This window comes from Ochotona curzoniae, unplaced genomic scaffold (assembly GCF_017591425.1).
Source record: "Ochotona curzoniae isolate NIBS_2020 unplaced genomic scaffold, NIBS_Ocur_1.0 contig_2692, whole genome shotgun sequence".
Classification (NCBI taxonomy): domain Eukaryota; kingdom Metazoa; phylum Chordata; class Mammalia; order Lagomorpha; family Ochotonidae; genus Ochotona; species Ochotona curzoniae.
In genome coordinates this window covers 18,719,020-18,726,646 of record NW_024465556.1, presented here as the reverse complement: position 1 = coordinate 18,726,646, position 7,627 = coordinate 18,719,020, and positions in this window count along the sequence as shown.

The following is a 7,627-nucleotide window of genomic DNA, read 5'->3' as shown; positions in this document are numbered from 1 at the left end:
TAAATGAAGGCTTTTCTGCTGTTTTAATAAAAAGGATTTTATATTAATTCACATAATTACCTCCTGTTAACATGCTTGCCAGAATTCAAAAAGGAAAAAAAGATCTGTTAAACTTGGATTGTTTCTGATACATTAAGAATGAAATTACAGGCAACAATAACAACAAAAAAATTCCTAGATTTTCACATCCAAGTTTTAAGTTATATATATTTTTTAATCCACAACTTTCATTCTCCACTAGGGACCATTTTAGTATACTTAAAATGCATAAAGACAAGCACTGACTTGTCGTAAATTAAAAATATGTATGTATTTATACATGGTCGGTGCTGCCAAATTCCATCTTCCTACATACTGGCAGTAGGTCTTACTCTCCTAATAGAGTCATTTACCCAACCACAGTAACATTTTTTACTCTCTTCCTTCTTTGAAAGCACATTCTAAACCCAATTTGGATGGCGGCAAGAAAGAAATGTGGTATGCAAGCATTTAAAGACAGACTATTTTGCCCTACAACTCCAATGCATTGGGAACCTAAAATACGATGTCTGGTCACACATACGCAGATAGACAGTACCTTTGATGGGACAATTTCTAGTACAAACTGCTGTACCAGACCAAAAACCTTGAGAGGATGGGAACCTTTGTGATTCGGGTCACCCCATGCTGTCTACTCCCCTTGCTCACTGTTGGCCTGGCCAAGCCCTCCCTGTGTTAGACATGTGACACCTGAGTACAGCTTTGCAGGGACAGCTGAGGATGAAGCCATGCTTCTCATTCCCAAGCCTGAGCACTGGGAGCACCCCCTAAGTCAGCCTGCTTGGATTAGGCTTGAGAATAGGCTAAGGGACAAATGAGGAGCCAGCTCTGATATCATGAGCTGAGGGCAGGAAGGGTGACAGAAGTTTCCCTCAAAGGATGATGCACCCCGAAGCTTCAGAACCCCACACCTGCACCAACTTCTTCCAAGGCCCTGGATCTACTTGGTTTTCTTTTTCCTAAGAAAACTGTAGAAGCTTCCAGAACCATAGCCTGGAGTCTCTCCCCAAACCCCCCGCCTCCCCAAATATCCCAGCATTCATGAAGGACCTGAGAGAGCTGTGCAAGGCTGGGCTCGGCTGTTGCTGTCACCTCACTGCTAGCCTAAATCTTCAGCAAAATCACACTGCAGCTATGTGTGCTTTCACGAAATCAAAGCAAAAGCGGCCTGGGTGGGCAGAGAGAAGACATTAGAAGTTAAGGAGCAGAAGTCAGTAGTATTCTTTTCTTAAATCTCAGTATAGATCACCAGAGTTAACACTGGCTCCCAGCCTCCCTCCAGTGCAAGCAAGCTACAGGCGGCTTTTATTTTCTTCTGTTTAGGTAACCATCTTTTCCAGATGTGCAGCAATAATCCATATCTTTCTGGGACATTTAGAGGGAAAACAAAAGCCTCATTCCTATGTGTGCTCTCCCTTAGAACCGTGCAGCTTGTGGAAGATGCTCCCCCTTGCTAGTGGGCCGAGGCCCTGCAACGCAGCCCTTAGGATGAGAGAGGCAGCAGCTGTAGCAACCCCAAGTCCAACACTGGGACTCCCTTTCTCTCAGGAATCCACAGGCTCCCTTTGCCCTCGAAATTCCTAGGTCTTAGCCCGCCCACTCCTCCACCCATCTTTCTTTTTTTTTTTGACATGTGGTTAATATTTACTGGAAGTTTACATTAATATGAAAACATCTTAAGGAAATACAGTAACTTTCACACTAACTTCCATGACAGTGTATCTTGTCTTTTTAAGATTTTTTTTTTATTGTTTCCTTAATATATTTGACCTTAAGGCAACCTCTCATCTCCTTTCTGGAATGTTTCAGGAAATTTAAAATTCTGGAGCTTGACTGTACGCAATAATTCGGTTCTCCTTGATTCCCTCCACCACTTTCCAGGCCACGCAGAGGGACTTATCTTACTCCCATTCAAAAGGGCCTTCGAGTCACAGTGTGCTCTGTTCAGGGAGAGCTCTGTGTGACAGACCTTTAAAAAGACTGACTTTGTTTTACTTGCTCTCATTCCCGGGCTTGGCTCTCTGGACAATCTCTGCAGGCACAAGGGTTCCAATGAGACTTAATTCCCTTTGGAAGTGAGCAGTGCCGTTTCTCCTATATGCCATCTTAGACAGCAAAATAATTCAGCTTTTTTTTTTTAATCAAGATTTTTTTTTTTTTTAAATTTAGGGGTTGGTGTAATAGCCTAGTTGCTAAATCCTTGTATGTACCAGAATTACATATGGGTGTCAGTTCATGTCCTGAACTGCTCCACTTCCCTTCAGCTCCCTGCTTGCGGCCTGGAAAAGTAGCAGAAGATGGCCCAAAGCCTTGGGACCCTGCACCTGCATGGAAGCATGGGAAGAATTTGCTGGTTTTGGATCGGCTCAGCTCTGGACATTGTGGCCACTTGGGGAATGAACCAATGGATGGAAGATCTTTCTCTGTATCTCCTTCTCTCTGTATTATCTGCCTTTCCAATATAAAGTCAGAGTTACAAAGTGAGAGGCAGAGACACAGAGAGATCTTTTATCTCCTGGCTCACTCCCTGGTCAGTCATCACAGCCACAGGCACTTCATCTGGGTCTGTTATTTAGGTACCAGCAGCTCAAATACTCAAGCTATCTTCTGCTCCTCCTCACAGTCCATTAGCAGTAAGCGGCATCGAAAGTAGTGCAGTCAGGACTCAATCCGGGGCCCGTATGGGATGCCGTAACTTTATCTGCTGTGCCACAACACTGGTGCCAGTTTGGGCTTTGTACACCACTCTGATTCTAGGTCCACTTCATCAGAAGAGAAGCTGAGGTTCAGGGAGAGGGGGCGGTGACACTGAGAGCCCTCAATAATCAGAGGGGCTGTGAGGGCACAGCAAGAACCAAGGGCAGGAGTTGCAGGTGATGAGTCACAGGCAGCTTCCTGTCCAGGCTTCTCTGTTTGGCTGTGACAGTTAAACAATACAGACGACCTGCTTTTTTTTTTTTTAATTATCAAATAAGATTTTATGATAATAGTCCCAAAACAACAGATAAAGGAAAAAAAATCTCCTTCAGTCCCGCCACTTACCCACAGGACTGAAACTGAAGTGCACTTTTTATTCTAGTGTTGAAAGCTATATATGAAGGCTGTGTGTGTCTGCATATAGTCAAATTATGGTGTACAAATGACAGTTGTGTACTTGGATCCAACTCTTTCCTTTCCTCCTTGGACAATGTGTGCCAGCTACACTGCTCCTGTTTCACCGCGGGCAGTGGCGTCCACGCATTCATGGCTGAGTATTCTACACCTTTGGCACTCTGTTTTCATAGTATATTTATCTTCTTTAAGGTTTCATCTTACACGAACAACATTCATACATTTTTATGGGGTAACTATGTGATGTTTTGGAATATACACACGCACCACAGTATATAAATGCTGTTAAACGAGATATAACTTGGGTTAGGTTTCCCCAAGAGCACAGCCTGACACCAGGGTTCATATGAAAGTTGCTCTTTTGCTCTAGGAAGCGTTGTGTAGAGCCCGAGGGTTGGAAGGGAGAAGGCCAAGAAAGAATGGGTGAGTGAGCAGTCTCAGTTCTGGGCACCAAGGACTCCAAGGAGGGTGGCTGCAGGGCTGAGGCACTGGGGTGTTTGCCCACAGATTCCTTCCCTTTGTGCGTATAAACTTCTAGGGTTGTTAACTTCAGGCCTCAAAATAAAATGCCTGCAAACAGCAACATGAAGCAGGAAGCCGCTTATACAAAAGCCAGCTGTCCATGCAGCCTATGGTGATGGGAGCTGGCAGACAGAAGCGGGCAACCACAGCATCTCCCATAGCTGATTCCATGTGTAAATTAGTATATCCCTCACAAAAAATATGACTTTGTGGCATCTTAAAATATCAGAAAATCTGGGCTTGGCCCACTACATGGAGCAGCAAGTGTGACCCCTTCAGAGTAGGTATCACTCGCCTTTCAGGGTACAGTCCCCTCTGCTACCTGACACCTCATAACTACTAAGGCCAGTGTTCAGGTTTCTCTTAACACCCAACCCTCTTTCTTCTTGTGTGTTGCCTGTCTGTCCTCCTTTAAAAACAAGACTTTTTATTTATTATTTATTTATTTATTTATTTATTTATTTATTTATTTATTCTGAAAGGCAGAATTACAGAGAAAGAGAGAGAGATCTTAAACATGCTGGTTCACCCCCACAAATGGCCACAATGGTCAGGGCTGGTTCAGGTCAGAGCCCAAAGCCTGGAATCCCATCCTGTGGGTAGTACTCTCCCATATGGTTGACAGGGGCACAAAAACCTAGGCTGTCTTCCACTGATTTCCCAGGCACATTAGCAGGGAGTTGGATTGGAAGTGGAACAGCTGGGACTCGAACTTGTGCCCATGTGGGATGTTGGCATTGCGGATGGCAGCTTAACTTGCTGCAACACACCAGCCCGTCTGACCTTTTAAAGGAGCCTTAGTTCACTGCTCTTAGAGTCAGAAAAAGACTGCAGCTGCACACAGGCCAAGTGGCCGTCAGAGCTGGCATCCGATTTCCTGGGATCATATCTTTAAATATGAAGCTGTAATGGGAACCTGAAGGCCTCTCCTGACAGTCAGCCCAGCGCTCATTATGACATTTTGTCTGTGATTGATATTGTGTGTGTCATCAAGACCTTGGCAGTTAATCTCTGGGTCGAATCTATGGAAACCAAACAGAACAGATCTGTCTTCCCCTTTCACTTTGGCTGTGATCTGGGATACAGACACTCCTGGCCTCTCCAAGAATTAGAGATCTGGGAGCCAGGCAGAGAGATGCACACGGCTGCCTTCAGGAGCTGGAACTATTCCAGGTCTGTGGGTTCTGGACAGCTCTGTGCTTTGTTCTCTTTCCCCATCAAATCTGCATGCTGGAGGATAATAGATCCCAGAGCTCCCTGTGCATGCCAAGCTGCTCTGGGCAGACCACACCACTTCCTCTTCTGTCTGGAAATCCAGCCGGGGCTTTCAGCGCAGACACGGGGTCCACAATTGTTCTCTCTACTGTGCAATGAAGGAAGAGTGGCCTTACTGGCGGTGAGGTCAGCTTCAGTGATCAAAGAAGGCAGATGGAGGTAGCAGAATGGAATCAACACGAGGGTCTCCTACAGCTGCCTCTTCTCAAAGTCTCTGTTACTAGCAGGCAGGATTCAAAAGGGCTTGAACCACTTTTTTTTTTTTGAACCCAGCTTGTACCACTGCCCAAGCAGAAGATAGGGTGACACAGATGGGCTGAGCTTCAGGCATCTCACAACCAAGGCCTCTGCAGCCCTGGTGTTTAGGAGACCCAGCAGCTGAGCTGATTTCTGCACAGGCTGGAGGCCACACCTTGGGGGCATTCACCACAGGTGGGCCCCAGCCCTGGGGTCAAAGCAGCTGCAGGGTCCAAGCCATACTCAGCCCCTCCCCCTGCAGCTCCAACTGAGCATAGCCTCTGAAGCCTTTATCAATCACTCAGCTCATCCACTCCTACCATCCATTCACCAAGCCCCTCTCTCATTCAATAAACACCATGGATGGAGCCTGGAGCAAGGGCGCCCAGCTGTGCAATCCTTCTGGGAGGATTCTGACTGAAAGCCCTTCTTGCCTTTCTCTTGCCTTCTTAGCCACATCCCAGGCAACTACTAGCAAACTGTAGTTGGCAGCAGACTTACCTAGGCCCCAGGCGATTCTGACAGAGGCACTTTTTAGGTTATAGTTTGACAGAGACTCAAAAAAAGGCTCCTCTCTGTCACCGGTCCACTCCAGGAAGCAGGGTACTGCAGGAGGAAGTCCCACATTCTGGCTTCCCTCCATGGACACAGACACACACTGCTAGGTGGTGATCTCTACTTCATCAACCATGGACCTGGGAGAATCAAATTCCTGGAGGCGGCTACTTCCAGCCTTTCAACATGTTTCCTTATGGAGAACCATACATACAAACACACACAGAGATGAGAGAGAAACAGTAACTTCTTTTGTATCATCATCCAACCCTAACCAACCATCACCTACTGCCAAGCTTCACTCATTCCCACTTCTGCCAATGCTCATCCCGGTATTACAGTGTTGTAGTTTTAAAACTATGTTATTCTGGAGGAAAACCCAAGGTGCTATAGCATTTCATCAGTGATACTGCACAATGTAGTTCTTAAAAGATAATTTAGTTGTCCTCTGACTCTACAGCATATCATCTGTTAGATCTGCACTCTGAGGACTCTGTCTGATAAGCTTCAGGCTTTGCTTTGGAGAAAGGACACTGGTCACAGCCCTGTGTGTCGCTTGTTAGTTGTCAGCAGTCAGGGCTCAGCGCCTCAATCCAGCAGTTCCCCAGGTGTAGGAAGGTATGCGTCTTTTCTTCTTTTCTCTATTATCTACACTATGTTATAAAAGAGACACTCTCCCTCATCTATCAAGTGTTACAGTTTGTATCCAAAAGGAACAGTGAGTGCTAGACTGTTTCCCTTGATAGAGCTGTCTTCAAAATGCAAAGCACTTTACTGGCACCTCCCAACAGAGAATAATTGCTTTAAGTATCATTATGATTTAAGTGTTAATGTGTTTCAATCCACTGGAACTGTTTGTATTACTGATGTTCTAACTGTCCCCTCTGCAGTAAGTGGGAGCCTCTCCAATCTGTCCTTTGGGTCCTTCTGACATGATCCCTATGGTCTCTGAGGCTACCAGACTTTTTTTATAGTCTCTGAATCCCTGGCCTGCCATGCTCACATTATACCTCCCACGTCTGGCATCCACAGAACTGGCCAACAGGGAGGCCAACTGCACTTGTCATATAAATCATTAACATTCCCTCCTGTCACTCATCTCCATGCTTCCCAGTTAGCCCATTCCTGTCTTTCTTCTTCTCTTGGTTCTCAGAGCCTAGACCAAGAACTATCTGCCTGTCCCACCCACATGCCTTCCCTGGCTTTCTGGCCCTGAACACATCGTGACTCCAGCTTACAGGGCACTTTCTGCCCAGTACCACAGAGAATTTACCACCTTCATTCCACTTGCAGAATCTGACAAGCTCTTCAAACACACATTTCACTGCACAGACCCAGATTTCCAGCTTCTGTTTCGACTCCTTGGTAAGTTAACCCAGTGGCTGTCGGTCTCCCAGAATGACAGCTGTGGATGATTCCCTCCAGCGCCCAAGGCAGGGTTGTTCAACCCCAGGCTGGCTCCACACTCAGCTGTGTGCCCTTTCCACTGGCCAACTACTCTCTGCATGCACTGAGGGTGCCATAGACCTGCAACATCAGAAATCTTGGGCCTTCCAATCCAGATTCACAATGGCTCGGGCTAGCAGGCTCTGGTCAGACAAAAGAAAGGGGGTGGGGGGAGGTGACGAAGAAGGCCATAAATCTAAAAGAAAGGTGGAAAAGGGCAAGAAAGTGGGGAAGGGGCTGGCTGTCAGCAAGAACTCCTTGGGCCCAAAACCTAACTTGAAGCTGCAGCAAACGTGCCTGGGCCCCACACTCCTGCTCCCAGAGTTGGAATGTTGTGCAAATGAGGTTTAACTATCATCATGGCCTCCTTCCTTTACCTTTACCTGTGTGGTCTGGAACCAGCATGTGTGAGCATAGCAAGGGAGGGAAATATCTGCTGAAT